Consider the following 17,308-nt stretch of genomic DNA (forward strand, 5'->3'; position numbering starts at 1 on the left):
CCAATAGACTATATTTTTAAAATAGTTAAATTTTTTTAATATAATACTAAATATAAAACATTCAATGTCAAATTAACCTAAAAAACCTATCATTTTTTTATAATAATGAAACTTTTCAAAAGAAGTAGTTTTTATTTATTTGAAACTAATATACATTTAAATATAATATTAAATATAAAACCTATTTTGAAATATCATATTCACAAGCAACTTACATATATACTCCATTGAAATGATATGATCATAAATGATATATATCTAAATTGATTAGCCACTAATAGTTAAAAATAACTATAAATCAATAAACATTTTTTTAACGTACAACTCGCGTACATCAGCTATTGAGACGATGTGATTTTAATAATCATATATATTTAAAATAATTAGAATGTTTTAAAACAAAATAGTGTAATAACTAATAATTTAAACTTAATAACAATGATATATTTATTTTTCATACAATATATTTATGAATAGTTCAAAGAGTTTAAGCAAGAAGTGAATAATCAATTAGGCAAGAAGATAAAGATGCTCAGATCCGATAGGGGTGGTCAGTATCTTAGTATCGAGTTCCACGACTATCTTAAGGAATGTTGAATTGTTTCACAGTTGATGCTGCCTAGAACACCAAAACTAAATGGTGTGGCTGAGAGGCGCAATCGAACCTTGTTGAACATGGTTCGTTCCATGATTAGTCGAGCTTCATTACCTATCTCATTCTGGGGGTATGACTTAGAGAATGCCGTCCATATCCTTAATCTAGTCCCAATTAAAAAGGTTGCCAAAACACCTCACGAGATGTGGACATGGAAGGTTCCATTGTTGGCACACATCAAGGTTTGGGGTTGCGAGACTTTCGTAAGATGAGAGACTCATGACAAGCTTGAACCTCATAGTGAGCGATGTATTTTCATCGAATACCCACATAAATCTTTTGGATATTTTTTCTACAGACCTAGTGATATTGTGGTCTTTGTAGCAAGGAGAGGGGTTTTCTGCGAAAGAGAACTCATATGCCAAGAGGACAGTGGGAGGCAAATTGATATTGAAGAGCTTCAAGAGTTAAGTGATGAAGGAACTATTGGATTTAGTGTGTAAGCCGATAACTATAACTGGGATATACTTGTCCCGATTGTAGCATGGTCCTTTTGGGTTGCCTTCACCAGTGCAAATTGATAGGATGGACTTTTAAGAATAAGGTTATTTATGTTTATTAATATATTACAAGTATAATATATTAATATGAAATTATTTAATTAATATTGATCAAGAATTAATTTGGAATTAATTTTGTGGTCAAAAGAGACTAATAAAATATATATGAGGATTTATTATGTAAATCAATGATTCTTGTAGTGTGGGCCAATGATCCATGATTATTTAGATGGGCTAATCCAATGACATAATCTATGGATAGTCCATGGAGGTTAAATCCATGGAGCTTGAGAATGTAGAAAGTCATGGGTCATTAGGGTTTACAAAGTGTACCCCTAGTATGTGTAACACTATAAATAGAACCCTCATGAACCAAAATCGGTTAGAACCTCTTTGGAGATAAGTAACTTATTCTCTTAAAGCCTCCTCTTGCATATTGGTGTTTGTGAACCATTAGAGGCATCACACTTGGGGTGCTTAAGCTTTCAAAGGTCAAGAACTCTACCCTACTCAAGAAGTAAGCATCCAAACTAAGTTTTATGTTATATAGCTTCAATTTTAAGCTAGCTAGGGTGAATGCTTTGGCAAAACAAAATGCATGTATAATTAGAGAAAACATAAATCCAAAGCATTTAGGGTTGCATGTGCACCATAGGTGTGTTATAGTGCTCAAAACCTAACAGTGGTATCAGAGCCTATGATTGTTTTCTATTTTATTTGATGCTCACTTATTTTTCAAAGCTAAAAAAGTCGAATTTCTGGCTTTTGACTGCTGAACTCGCCGAGTCCACTTAGTAAAAGAGCAACTCGACGAGTCTAGTTCATGCACTCATCGAGTAGCAGGCTCTGGTTGTAGCATTTCGAGTTTCTTGGCCTTATTTGGATTGGAAACACTACCACAAACTGTTTTGGATCGTTGGAAATGTTTTTTATGATATGGTAGTGCTTATACTCATCCAACCACAAGATAAGTGTCAAAGTTCTAAAATAACTGTCGCTTTATATGATAAACAAAGTTTCTTTCAAATTGTTGACTTGAAATTATCTTGTTTATGAGGTTAGTTAGATCATGAATTATGTGAAAATTTTAGTTGATAGAAAATTGATCTAAATGAATTTTAATGACATCCATAACTTGTCCTCAAATTATGGAAAATGAGAAGTCTCATACATTAAAATGACATTAAACTCATATGATATGAAAATGAAGGAACAATTGTCAAATATTAAGATAATAGGTTAATTATTTGTATTATTTGATATTAATTGCTTTGCTATATGAGTTAGATTAGATCAATAGAATATTATGTGATAATTTTTTCCTTGTTAGGATTGATCTAAATATTCTTTAATGAGTTCCATAACTTGTCCTCAAGTTATGGAACATGAAAAGTCTTTTCATAAATGTTTCTTATGAACTCCATAACTTGTCCTTAAGTTATGGATTATCAAGAGTCTTTTCATAAAACACACATTAAACTCATAAGTTATGGATATGAAGAGTTTTGACAAGTTTCAAAACTTGCCCTCAAGTTTTGAAATTTGTAAAGTCTCACTTTTGAAACATTTAAATTCCAAACCTTAGAATTTTAAAAGTTTAAAATTCAACCCTTATACTTTATAATATTAAAAGTTAATACTTATATATATATATATATATATATATATATATATATATATATATATATATATATATATATATATATATATATATATATATCTATGTATAAGACAAGTCAGTCTTACCGTTAGTAGGCCTCATTCACGAAGCTGGTCTACAAGGGGGGTATAAGGTTACTACCTATAAAATGACAGTTTAATGGGTGTCGACTCTCACCCACCGCTTCCTTGACCGGAGGAGGGTCGTTAGCCGAACGGGTAGGATAGGACATTAATTCTCCCTCATTAAAATTATAATGATAAATATAAAGTAACTAAACTTTTATTAAATTCTCAATCTTAGTTACTTTAGGAAAATGTGAAAATGGTGCTAATCCATGAAATTGCATTTGGCACCTTGTTAAGTCGTTAGTGGAGCGTGTGTGGTTAACCGACACACTAATCTGGGACTGAAAGTGCTTGGCAAAGGGTACCTTGTTATTAATCATAGATCAATGGAGCGTGTGTGGTTAACCGACACATTGATTAGGTGATTTGTAAAATTGGTTATACCAAGTTATTTTGCATGGTTATTCACACCTTGTTTGTGATCCTCGACATCCCAGTCACAAACTTGAAGGGCACAATCGAGATTTAAACATGCCATTGAAAAGTTCAATGAATCTCAAAGATCTAGGAATTTCAAATCCAATTTAAACTTAATAAACTATTTCATTTTTCATGGTGGAAATTGGGAAATCGTCATTTACCTACCTTCAAATATTTTACAATTGGATTACGTCATCCCTCTTCGCAATTGTAAAATATTGTGTTGGGTCCTAGCCTTAATATTTCGTTTTGGGTGTTATACTAAGGACTTAAATCAACTAACTTGAATTTCTCCCCTTAGATGTCTAGGTCAGACAACTATGGTCTTCCCGAATCTTTTGGAAAAAAGCTTTCCACATGAAGAAAAAATATTCCACAATATCATACTTCACTTCCTCATCCTCCTCCAATAATTCTCCCTGACCCATATGTTCGAAGACTTGAAAAGTTCAAGGTCACTCAAGCCCTATTTGCTAGAAAACACCAAGATGGAAGGTCTGTGTCGGCACATGTCTTGGAGATGAAGTCACACATTGACAGGCTGGGAATGTTAGGAGTCATTGTGTCGAGGAAGTTGGTTGGTGACTTGGTTCTGCAGTCACTTCCCGAGTCGTATAGTCAGCTTGTTAAAGACTACTATATGACAGACCGCAACATGTCTCTTATCGATCTTACATATTTGCTAATTACCGCAACATGTCTCTTATCGATCTTACATATTTCCATAGATATTGACAATGGAAACATTGGAAGTCCAAAAAAGATTTCTCTTTCCAAGAGAAAGGGAAAGGTTAAGTCTGAGATTGTCCCGTGTACCATTCCCAAAGAGTCCGTTTGTTTCTATTGCCAAGAGAAGGGACATTGGTTGCGAAGCTTTTGTATCTACTTGAAGGACCATAAGGATGGTAAAGTCAAAAAGTTTGACTCTGCTTCAGGTAAGTCTACTATCTTACTCTATTAAGTTCCTATTTGGAGATTCTTAATACATGATGTGAGAGGGTTGCATTTTGATTTTTCGTAGGATCAAATAAAAGAAAGGAGGCTTAAAAGAAGAGTGAGCTAAATCTAATCGTGAAAATATGGATTTTGGTCACCTGATTCGATGATCGGATTTTTGAGCTGCTGCTTAGGAGTTATGACAGATTGCTTATTAATTTGTAATAGCATAGTTTTCATATGTAATTGCATTGTAAGGAAAAGTTTTTCCGCACCTTTTATAAATAAATAAAATTTTATCTTATTTATATTTCCTTAAAATGGCATTTGTGAAAATTGATGTTTGTATGTTTCTATTTTCGCAATATGGATTTGATTCTTTTGTTTATGGTAGTGTCCAAATTTACCAAATAAGGAAAGATTCTCATCACCCAAGTTTTAGTTGGATAGAAACTTGGAATCATGCAACTTGTATCGTATGATGAATGAGAACCTTCATCTTTGGGAAATTAAGACTAATTCCTTCTTCACATGTATATGTGAGTTAAGTGAAAGTGTAATGTCCCAAAAATCCATACCAAAAATATTTCTTCAAATCATTACCAAAGCCATATTCATCAAACATATCATAAGTCATAACATAAATTCAGAGTATCATTTCCAAAACATATTTTCATTATCAGAGTAAAACATCCCAGGCCGACTAATCAATGGTGTGTGCCATGCGATCACCCCGAGCTCTTCCCTCCACTATTGGAAGTACCTGAAACCAAAACTGAAAACCATAAGCATGAAGCTTAGTGAGTTCCCCAACCTACCACATACCCTGCATAAACACATACAACATATACTAGGCCACACCGGCTATTTCGGGCTTCGCCCGCTACAACGGCCCCACCGCTCCAGGCCCCGCCTGGTTTCGATCCCCGCTCGGATACATATATGTTTCACTTAGGCCTCGCCTGTGATTGGGCCTCGTACGCTAACATATACTAACACATAAACATATCACAACACATAAGCTAACATATACTAATGAATCCTGTCCTGAGGCCTCACCTATCTTGGGCCTCGCCCTTGTCCTGTTACTGATGAGTCATGGAACCCCGTCCACACTCCTACTGATAGTGAGATATGGGCCCAGCCCACACTCACTCTTTCCCTAACTTGGGCCTCGCCCTTGTTCTACTGCTAATGAGATGTGGAACACCGTCCACACTCTGCTATTGGTGAGATACGGGACCTCGCCCACATTCACCTCCCTATTAGGCACATACAAGTATCACACAGACAACAAGTATATTCTATCATGCAAACCATTCCTTGGGCACCCGCCCGCTATCAATTGACCTTGGTCCTAAATATCATACTGGCATACAATGCCTAGGGCTAACCCCTGGGTCTTCCTACTCATATCTACATGGGCCGACATTGTGGCCTTAGACCCATTTACACAAAGGGAAACTCACATGTACTGCTGAACTTTGCTGATACCCCTCTGCTGCTAACTGGAACTTCCCCGATTGCTGCTTCTTCGGCTCCCCGAGCTACCAAGATGATAATATCACTTAGCCCAATATCGTAGTCACTCTCAGGGTAAAATGACCATTTTACCCCTACCCCATAATGGTCCACAACTAGGGCCCAAAACCTAATATAAAAAGGTCCAACACTAGGTAGGCTTCCCAAGCCCACTATTGGCCCAAGGACCTATAGTCCAAAACACAGCCCACACCGAGGCCCAAATGCTCAAAACCTATATGGCAGAATGACACGAGGTGTACTCTAATGTACGCTTAGCGTACAGGCTTGACAACGCGTACGCTGGGCGTACCTGCACGTACGCTCAACGTAATACCCTGATAAGCCAACTTTCTATTAAGTGCTTAATACCTCGATTCAGAAGCTACAAACTCCAGTCACTCCCCGTGCTGGTCACTACTGCCGGTACTCACTGAATTCTTCATACTACTATAACTGAGTCACGAGCACCCATCCCAGCGAATGGATCAGATAATCCTTCGAGTAAAAGATTCACCCCTGCAACGTTTAGACTCAGACGAGAGCTGCGCAACAGGTTCAAACCCTTCCCTATGAGATTATCCAACCTATTGCGATGTGCATAGCACCCCTCGACCAACTAACTGTATTCCACGATAGTCTGCTTACCATCACTGCCACTGACCGAAAATTTCTGCCATCCCTTATCCGCCTTCTAGACGAACCGAGACCACCCTAGTCCCTACTAATCTATCAATATCTGGATTACTGGCTCCACCAGTCGCTAGCCCCAACACAAACTTCTAGTCGCTCCCAATGACTTCCGAGGAAACTTAGGCTACCTAATACTGCCCCTTATACTCTGCCACCCTGGCGCTACAAGTCCTGGGATCCTCGATCCCCTAACTTGACCCTAAGGTCCTTACCAGGTCCCACCTGTGCTATTAAGACTCACGGGCCTCGCCCACGGTTCTCACCCGACTATACTACTGAGCAACCCTACTCTCAGGTCTCACATATACTGCTACTCTCATATGGGCCTCGCCCACGGGTCTCACCCAACTACATCCTGGAGCGGCCTCTCCCAAGGTCTCACCTCTCTAGGGCTATGCAGGCAAACTCCATACTATTCTCATCCAGTACCCATTCCTGATTCCTACCTAGATCACTAGGCGGTAAGGGCCTTGCCCCAATTCTGCTAACTAGGCTGCTAGGGAATGCTACGACTTACCCGTAGTCTTACAACACCTTCCATACTCACTGCTGCTGGAGAAAACTGTGGCTCTCCCGCTGCTCTACCTTGCTCTACAAGTTGTCTCTACCACTGACTAGTAACACGAAAGCATCCCATGCCAACCGTTCTCAAGATCCTGATTCCAACTTTTTCGAGTCCTGCACGTGATCCTCTAACCCGAATTCCAAACCGGATACTAACCATCTTGATTTCATGAACTAACTGTTGGGAAGTCTCTCAAAATCCCAATGCTGAACTCCTCAATCCATCAATCACTGTGCTACCTCTTTCCCTTCTCAGCGGTCATGTACTCATCCTGGATCTGCGTGATCTTACCCTTGAATACTCGGAGGGTTCACCCCCACTTTGATCCTGCTTATACCTCACTGCTCAGTGCTTGGGAAGAATTCCCAATCTTCTCTACTATACCGCAATCAATCTGCTGAAGAACCAAGCTTGCCATAGCTAGGGATCTAACCAATCCATCACTCAATAACACCTTTCTGAATCAAGTGGGTCAGTACTGAGTTCCACACAAGCATGCTATAGTTACTGCATCCTAAGTAACCTTATTTAAAAAGGAGCATTCTCTAACTCTCATTCTAAAGTCCTTCATATGCAGATGGAATATAACTACTTCTCAAGCAAGCCACACAATTCTAACATACTCATACCAATAACGATGAAGAACCATAACAATATAATCATGAATAAAGAAAACAGAAAATGAAAGTCGCATACCTGCTACGTCTGGCGTTGCTCGCGCCTCCATGGTAGTCATCTGAAAATCCCTGTCTCCTACTGCAGGCGCCTCTGCTCGGCCCTGACGGCTGTCTGTGATGCTCAAAGTCGCAGGGGCAGGTGCCATCACCCGTCCTGTTGAAGGCAAACTCGGATACTGGCCTTCTTGTGGCCCCACTGACTGCAGTGAAAACATATCAGGTATGATCCCTATGCGGTGGTAGCAGTACAATCCCTGCGAAAATGACCAGTCCGGCCGCACTTAAAGCAGCCTGAATCTCCACCACTACCACTCCTGCACGCTCCCTCGTGCGTCCTATCACACTTCCTACATCGGCCGCGACTCTGGTAATCCCTCGATCTCGAATCTGACCCCTTGGGCCTTTTGCCCGAACCTGTGGCTACCTGAACCTCATCCGGCTTCCTCTTCCGGATCTGTTCAAAATCAATCTCCCTTTCTCTAGCCCGAGAAATCATATCTTCCAGCGTCTTACAGCCGGACCTCCTCACGAACTCCCTGATGTCAGCCCTCAACATCTCGTGATATCGGGCCTTCTTCATCTCCTCGTCCACGACATACTGCGGAACAAGAAGGTCCCTCTCCCTGAACTTGGCGGTGATCTCCGCCACAGTCTTAGTAGTCTGTGTCAAATCCTGAAACTCCCGTGCCAGCTGCTGCACCTCAATAATCGGCGAAAACTCAGCCCTAAACCTGGCTGAGAAATCGCTCCATGTCATCGCGTCCAACGCGACATCATCACCGATGGCGTGACCAACCTCCTCCCACCAATCCCTCGCTCTGTCCTTCAGAAGACAGGAGGCGAGTCTGACCTTGTCCCCCTCAGGACACCGAATCATACGGAATGTGTTGGCAACATCGGCCAACCACATGCTGCTAGTGATGGGGTCCCTAGCCCCATGATAATCTGGCGCTCCGCAAGCTCTAAACTCTCAAAATGTCATAGTACGCGCTCCCATCAAATCCATTACCTCGGTACGAAAGGCTCCCAGCCTCTCATCCAAGATCTCCAGTATACCCTCCTTGACCGTGCCAAAGATCACAGGAGTCTGATCTAAGATAGTGCACATAACCTCAGCTGATATCAACTCCCTCATCCGCTCCTCGAGCTACTCGGCCCCTGAACCCGAGCCTGATCCCTCTCTAGCGCCTGATCCGCCTACTGGTCTCTCTCGCAATGTCACCATGTTGAAAACACATCACAATAACTATCAGATTACTCATCACTACTGAGGGATCATACGCACACACTACAAGATTCTCGGTCTCATCTCGACCTTTCCCGAATCGAGTACGAATCCTATGCTTTCAGTAGTAAGGGCCCATACTGCCTTCCACATCTATCTGTACTTTCCTCAAGAACTGCTTCGACTCACCAGGTCCTCCTTTTCTACTATTATTGCTCCCAACACTATCTCATCCTAGGCTTACCCTAGGGAAACCTCTGACTCAACTCAAACCAGTCCTCAGCTGTTGAAGGCCTCCTTGTGTTTCCAATTAGCCATCACCTGAATACCATCACATGTGATGAGGCTCAAATAATCCTTTGAGTAAAAGACTCGTCCCTACAACGGTTAGACTCAAACGAGAGCTGCACAATAGGGCCAAATCCAGCACTCTGAGGTTAGTCAACCCTGATCACACATGATGTAACGTATTCACCTAATAACTAAATCCCATCACTCAGAATCCCACAATGTACAAAGCAAGCAGCATTCGGACAAGGGAAAAACCTAACCATAACATACTCAACAATCATAATCTCATATCAAGAATCTGCACTAGCATGCGACATAATCTCATAAACTCAGGCATAACCTAAACAGGCTATCCTACTACTGTCTAATCAGCATTATCATGCAGCTCAAAGCACATATAATAGGCACATAAGGCATCCTCCCTAGATCCTTAGTTCTAATCTAGCATGCTGTTCTACTAACTGATAATCATAACATAAACTTGTATGGGTATTTTGGGGTACTTACTTGAGCTCGGCTGATTGCATGCACCACACCCTTTTCTCTTATCAAAATTCTTTTCTTTCTGAATTCTTTTGCTTTACTAAAACTATTTTCTTTCTCAAAACTCTTTTTACAAAACTGTTTTTTCCTTTTGGAAACCTTTATACCAATCCCTTAGTTTGAGTTCAGACAATCCCGGGGGTATGTCTGAATCCCTTAAACAAAGGCTCTAATACCAACTTGTAACGTACCAAAAATCCGTACCAAAAATTTTTCTTTAAATCATTACCAAAGCCATATTCATAAAACATATCATAAGTCATAACATGAATTCAGAGTATCATTTCCAAAACATATTTTCATTATTAGAGTAATACATCCCAGGCTGACTAATCAATGGTATGTGCCATGCGATCACCCCGAGCTCTTCCCTCCGCTACCGGAAGTACCTGAAACCAAAACTGAAAACCATAAGAACGAAGCTTAGTGAGTTCCCCAACCTAGCGCATACCCTGCATAAACACATACAGAATATACTGGGCCACGCCCGCTATTTCGGGCCTCGCCCGCTACAACGACCCCGCCGCTCCAAGCCCCGCCTGGCTTCGAGCCCCGCTCGGATACAGATCAGTTTCACTTAGGCCTCGCCTGTCATTGGGCCTCGCCCACTAACATATACTAACACATAAACATATCACAACAAATAAGCTAACATATACTAATGAATCCTGTCCTGAGGCCTTGCCTATCTTGGGCCTCGCCCTTGTCCTGTTACTGATGAGTCATGGAACCCCGTCCATGCTAATACTGATAGTGAGATACGGGCCCTGCCCACACTCACTCTTTCCCTAACTTGGGCCTTGCCCCTGTTCTGCTGCTAATGAGATGTGGAACACCATCCACACTGTGGTATTGGTGAGATACGAGACCTCGCCCACACTCACCTCCCTACCAGGCACATACAAGTATCACACAGACACCAAGTATACTCTATCATGCAAACCATTTCTTGGGCACCCGCCCGCTATCAATGGACCTTGGTCTGAAATATCATACTGGCATACAGTGCCTAGGGCTAACCCCTGGGTCTTCCTACTCATATCTACATGGGCCGGCATTGTGGCCTTAGGCCCATTCACACAAAGGGAAACTCACCTGTACTACTGAACTTTGCTGATAGCCATCTGCTGCTAAATGGAACTTCCCCGATTGTTGCTTCTTCAGCTCCCTAAGCTACCAAGTTCATAATATCACTTAGCACAATATCATAGTCACTCTCAGGGTAAAGTGACCATTTTACCCCTACCCCATAATGGTCCACAACTAGGGGCCAAAACCTAATATAAAAAGGTCCAACACTAGGTAGGCTTCCCAAGACCACTATTGGCCCAAGGACCTATAGTCCAAAAAATAGCCCACACCGAGGCCTAAATGCTCAAAACGCATATGGCAAAATTACGTGGGGCATACTCTAATGTACGCTTAGCATACAGGATTGACGACGCGTACGTTAGGCGTACCTGCACATACGCTTAGCGTAATACCCTGATAAGCCAACTTTCTTTCAAGTGCTTAATACCTCGATTTAGAAGCAACAAACTCAGATCCAAACCTTTTTCCTTGTCTTAAGACATAAATTCACTGACTTGGTGACTTTATGTCACACCCCAAAACCACGAACGGCGGAAACGTTCAGGGGTGTAGGACGTCATGTACAGTATCACAACAGTGTAATATAATAAACAAGCAACAACATCATCCATTGCATTATAAGTAAAGTTTTATACATGTGTGTTCTTTCATTGTGGTAAGACACCAAAAATATACAATCAAAATAAAAGACAAGACTTGTCTGCAGCGTCTTCTCAAAACTTGTCCTCCGTACCTGTCTACTGGCGACCTGAGAATACAAGTTATTTTGAAAGAGAGTATCAGCTTTAAAGCTGGTGAGTTCATAAGTATATAAGTGTCATTGCTTTGTTTGTGAAAACCTGCTATGAATGCCATGAAACCTTTAAGTGAAAATGTTGAGGTAAGTATGAAATCGCTAGAAAAACCCTTATTTTCTATAAGTATGAAGTGTAGTCTTCTACCAAGACCCAATGTTTTGTATGTATGAAATGTAGTCTTCTACCAAGACCCGAATGTTTTGTATAAATGAAGTGTAGTCTTCTACCAAGACTCGAATGTTTTGTATGAATGACGTATTTTTCCTTTGTGTAGACTAGTACTAAAAGTGCTTAGTCTAACTCATCGTTTATGTGAAAGATATCACAAAATAAAGTAAACAGGAAAAATATAATCAGGTAAGTGTTAGCCGGAGGTACTGGTGCTAACAAAACGAATGTAAATGTTGACCGGAGGTACTGGGGCTAACATATTACATATAACCTAATGGACATCCGAAGATAGTCCAATTCTTCCTCTGTAGCAGCAGCAGGTGGAAGGAATGGTTAGTCCCTGTAAAGGTACTCCTAGTATAAGTATTAACCGTAGTCATCCGTAGATGTTCATTACCCACTGTTGCTAACAGATGGGTTCCGGAATGGTTAGTCCCGTACGTATATCCCGAGGTACTGTGGGATATAGGCCCATCTAGGTATCTCGAGGTACTATGGGATAGGGTCCTTTCTTAAATATTCCGAGGTACTGTGGAATATGTGGGAAGATTTACACAGAAGGTACTGATAAATCATCCTCGTAATGCGAGATACAAGTAATCATGTTAATGTATACAGATAAGTGTATCTATGGAAAGGTACTCATGTAATGCGTTTATGTAATCGTGTTCATGTATCATGCAAGTATACGTAAAGGTACTCATGTATCAGGTAAACATCTATAAGTACTCATGTATCAGGCAATATGCTAGTATAGACTCATGAATGAACTGACTCTTGTTTGATATCTTCTGACTATCCCTATGATAGCTAACTGGAAAGTATGTTGTTGTTCAAGTATGTTTATGCAAGGTATCTAGGAGCTTTGAACAATAATATAAAGTGACTTGAAGTCATTATACAATTCAAAACTAATACTTCTGTTGTCTAAGTATTTTAAGATAGAAAACCATTTCACGTGACTTCTTTTGAAATATGTGATATCTACTGAGTGAAAACATAGTTATAAAATACATGAAACTGATTTAATAACATGTTTGTTTCTACTTGTATTCCCCCCCCCCCCCCATTAAAGCATTTAAAATCCTTTAAAACATTGATTACGGGGTATGAACTCACCTGTAGTTGGTGATTGGAATGAACTGAACGGTATCGGATGGCTAGGTGTCAAGCGAGGACTTGTGCACACACTACGATCCTAATGAACATATAATCACACATATATGCACTCAATTAGACACCAAAAACTAATTGATAATGTTTAAGACATCTTAGATATAGATAACACTTTATGTAAGTGTTTTAAGCCATAAGGACTTCATCTAAGCTATTGTGGGACAGGGTACTTGAGTTTAGGGTTTCCAAAGGACCCCATATCAGAGTTTACTCTCCATATACCATCACACATGGAGTTTACGGTTGTAAACTCTTGAGTTTATGGCCGTAAACTCCCAAACATGTGTGTTTGGTGTGTTTTGAAGTCCAATATGCTTTCTAGAATTATTCTAACCTAGTGGCTATGTTCTTGGAAGGGTTTAAGGACTAGAAGTACTCCAAATAGGAGTTTACGGCCTAAAGGACATTTCCCCTTGGAGTTTACGGCCGTAAACTCCCTTGGGGTGATTCCTTGGTTGATTTCAAGTCTCTTGTACTAGTGGGATGTGTTCTAGACTTTTAATCCTAGCATATGAAGGCATTAGGCACCACTTAATGCCCTTTTTAGGAGTTTACGGCCCAAGAACCATGTCTTGGCAGTAAACTCACTTGTTTAAGTGATTTTGGTGTGGTTTGGTCCTTCCATTTAGTGGGTACAATTTCTGGTAAAGGGCTAGGACCTTAGGTGTCATGAAAACACCCTTTGTGACCATTTACATGGAGTTTACGGCCTAGGAGAGTTCTGGGCCGTAAACTCACTTTCTTTTGTGCCATTTGAAGTGTTTAAGACCTTAAGCTACTTGGGGAATTAATCTAGATGCAAGCCTTAAAGTCCTTTAGTCCAAAAACCACCATTTACCCCTTTGAAATGGAGTTTACGGCCTAAGAGAGTTCTGGGCCGTAAACTCCCAATCTTGGGTGGTTTTGTGTGTGATTTCATGTCCCTAATGTGCTTACCTAATGTCCTAAGGCCTTATTCTAGCATCAATGTCCGATTTGGCTTTGTTTCGGGAGTTTACCGTCCAAGAACACCTTGGGGAGTAAACTCCTAGATCTCATGATTTAGCCCACTAAATCATGTTATAAGCATCAAATATGTAATCTAACACTACTAGAAAGAGTTACTCACAATCTGGGATAAAAACCCGAAGATCTGTCAGAGAGAAAATGGCTTTTCTCTAGTTGGAATTGTGAATAATGAATTAAATAAATTCAGAAAACTATTTATAGTCCTGAAATATTTTGACAGAAAATATTTTTATTCTTGAACTTAGACTATAACATTATGAAACTTGAAATGTCCAAATTTCACAAACTCAGGAGCATCCACTCTCCTGATATCTCCTAAAGTGTAAACCCTAAGGTACACTAACTTGTTCGGAAAAGTCAGAAAATCACTAAAATTGGACTGACTTCTATTGAATAGATATTGTTCGTACAAATGGAAATTTCGGGTTGTCACACTTTATATGGCCCAAACCAACTTAAACTCCCAAAATAGTCTTCTACTTCCATAAAGGGGACTAGATCTCATGCATGGACTTGATAGGACCATAAAGGATGGAACTTTACTGCTTATGGGACTCATACGACACTAAAGGAGGCAACCCTGGTCTTAGAAACGTGCTTAAGTCTCAAAGACCCAATCTTGGGACCAAAACGTCCATAAACTTGAACTAAAGGAGATCTAAGAGATGAATCATCAAGCTCAAAACTTTTTACCTTGAAGAGGTCCGAAATGAAGCACTTATCCCAGATCTACAAGCTCTAGCCTCCAAGGTTCCTCCTTGACAACCTTATTCTTTTCTCTTCTAAGTTTTAAACCACCAAAATGGGTTGTCCAAGGTCAAGATCTCACAAAATGAGGGTAGGTACATTCTAGGGTTTCTTCTGAGGTTGGGGAGGCTGAAATGGGGCTAGGGTTGAAGCCAACATGTCCTTTATATAGTGCTCAACCCAAAAATTAGGGTTTCATGACTTTTAGCGTATGCTGGGCGTACCTCCACATAAGCTGGGCGTACGCCTTGAACATCCGTGACCAAGTTGCCCCATTACACTGGGCGTAACCCAGATTACGCTGGGCGTACGCACACATGTTCCAAACATGCATGCATGGCCTTCCATGCGAACTTTTCTCCATAAGGGCCATTATTGCCAAATATTCAAACTTTCATAACTCCTTCATTCTAAATCCGTTTCTGATGAACTTTATATCCACGGAAAGGTGGAGAGAAGCCCTACGCTTCTAACAACATGCCCCGACTCAGAACCTTCTCAAATAATACCTCTAAATTTCATAAAGGACTAAAACGCCTTTGGCCTTGGCCTCCGAACTTCATAAATGAATATTCTAGAACAGGGCGTTACAGAAAGACTAGGGGATCGGGTAAACTTGTTTGTGCGCTGGTCAGGTCCACCATAAAGAACGATAAAACTATTCTTTATGGTTTACTAAAGTTAGTAAATATGGTTATGCTTACAAGATTAAGTATAATTCTGAGTCATTGAAAAGTCTCAATGTATAGCAGAACAAATAAGAAGAATCAAAGTCGGCAGAAAGATAAAAGTTTCTCCAATCTAAAAAAATGGGAGAGTACTTGAGTATCGTGTTTTATGATCATCTTAATGATTATGAAAAACCATATCCTAATTTGTGTACTTGACCCGACCCAGCATGGTCCATTTGGGTTGCATGGCACCATGCAATTGGATAGACTAAATGAAAGAAATAAAACTTGTGGTTTATTAATATATTATAAGTTCTAATATATTAATAGTATTATGTTAATTAGTTTCATCAAGAATTAATTCAAAATTAATTAAGTGATCAAAAGATAACTAATTAAATATATGGGTTGATTATGTAAATTATCGATAACTTCTATAGTGGGCTAAGAGGCTCCATGTATTATCAAGTTGGGTTAAACCCATAGGATGCTCCATGGATGCTCAATGGGAGTTACAAACCCATGGGTCATGGAAATGAAGAGCCATGACACATTAGGGATTACATGGTGTAACCCTAGATGTGTCAACACTATATAAAGAACATGTCATCTCAAGGCAGTAAATGAAAAGCTTGATCAACTACTCTTATCCTCTTCCTCCGGAGCTTACTCTGAAGCTGCATTAAAGGCCTTGTTCTCCTCTGTTGTTACAGAACATAGTGCCACTCCCTTTGCTGTAGCTAGAGCCATTGAAGCCTCTACTTCACAGTGTCAACAAGCCTCACTTGCTGTTGATGCTTCTACTAAGGAGTGCAAGGAGGCGACCAAAAAAGTCGATAAACTAGTTTTTGAAGCTCACCCGTTTCTAGATTCCTTGCAAGCTGCTGCTACGAAGAATGCTCAAACCATCAACGCTTCAGTGGAGAACCTTCAACGGTCCCTTCAGTTTGAATGTTCCAACCTTGAAGCTGCACGCCAGGCCATTGAAGCAGCCAACGAAACTTTACATGCTAATGTCAATGACCGATTGACTCAACTGGAGGCTGAGTTAGCTGTTGAGAATCATATCATGGATGAGCTAGACAGGCGCACCTCATAGCTGAAAATGCAAAACTACAAGCTGCGTACTGCTACTACTGAGGTCAACGACCTTAAGTCAGAAAGGGAGGTCATTCGGAGTTCTGCTGCTGATGTTCACTCCATCCTCGTTCATCTCCTTGAAGCTCATGATCCTATCATCACCATAACTATCCGGCGCCATGTGGCTGATAAGCTAAGACCAGCATTGGACATCCTTAGTCGTATCGAGGGTGTTCCGGTGACCGGTGTCCAGTCGAAACAAGGGGGAGAGAAGGTGACAACTCAACCTCCTTCTATACCGAAACCATATACTGAACCGAAGGGTAATGAAGCTTCGGTCAGTAACAAGGTGAAAAAGAAGCAGAAGATTGGCGAGGATGACACAGACAATGAGGATGATTTCTATGTGGAGAATCCTAAGAATCCCTTTCAGAAGGTAAAGCCCTCTGAAAAGGAAATGGAAGAAAACTACAAGAAACAAAAAGCTGAGCTCGAGCATAAGTGAAAGGAGGCAGAGCTCCTAGAGAAGAAAAAGTCCATGTTTCCTGTCTGGACTATAGATTTGCTTCAAAGATGCACAATCGATGAGCCAAGCATTCTTTGGCTTGAGCTAGTAATGTCCTTTGGGCTCGAAAAGTCCAAGGATGCACTATTCAATATGCCAATCACACGAAAGGCATTTATCTTCCATTGCTTCAATTCGACTGCTGCTATTCCTTCCCCAGACTCGAAGGTTGATTGGGATCTGCTGG

This window comes from Lactuca serriola, chromosome 8, assembly GCF_051521515.1.
Source record: "Lactuca serriola cultivar US96UC23 chromosome 8, Lser_US96UC23_V15, whole genome shotgun sequence".
NCBI lineage: Eukaryota > Viridiplantae > Streptophyta > Magnoliopsida > Asterales > Asteraceae > Lactuca > Lactuca serriola.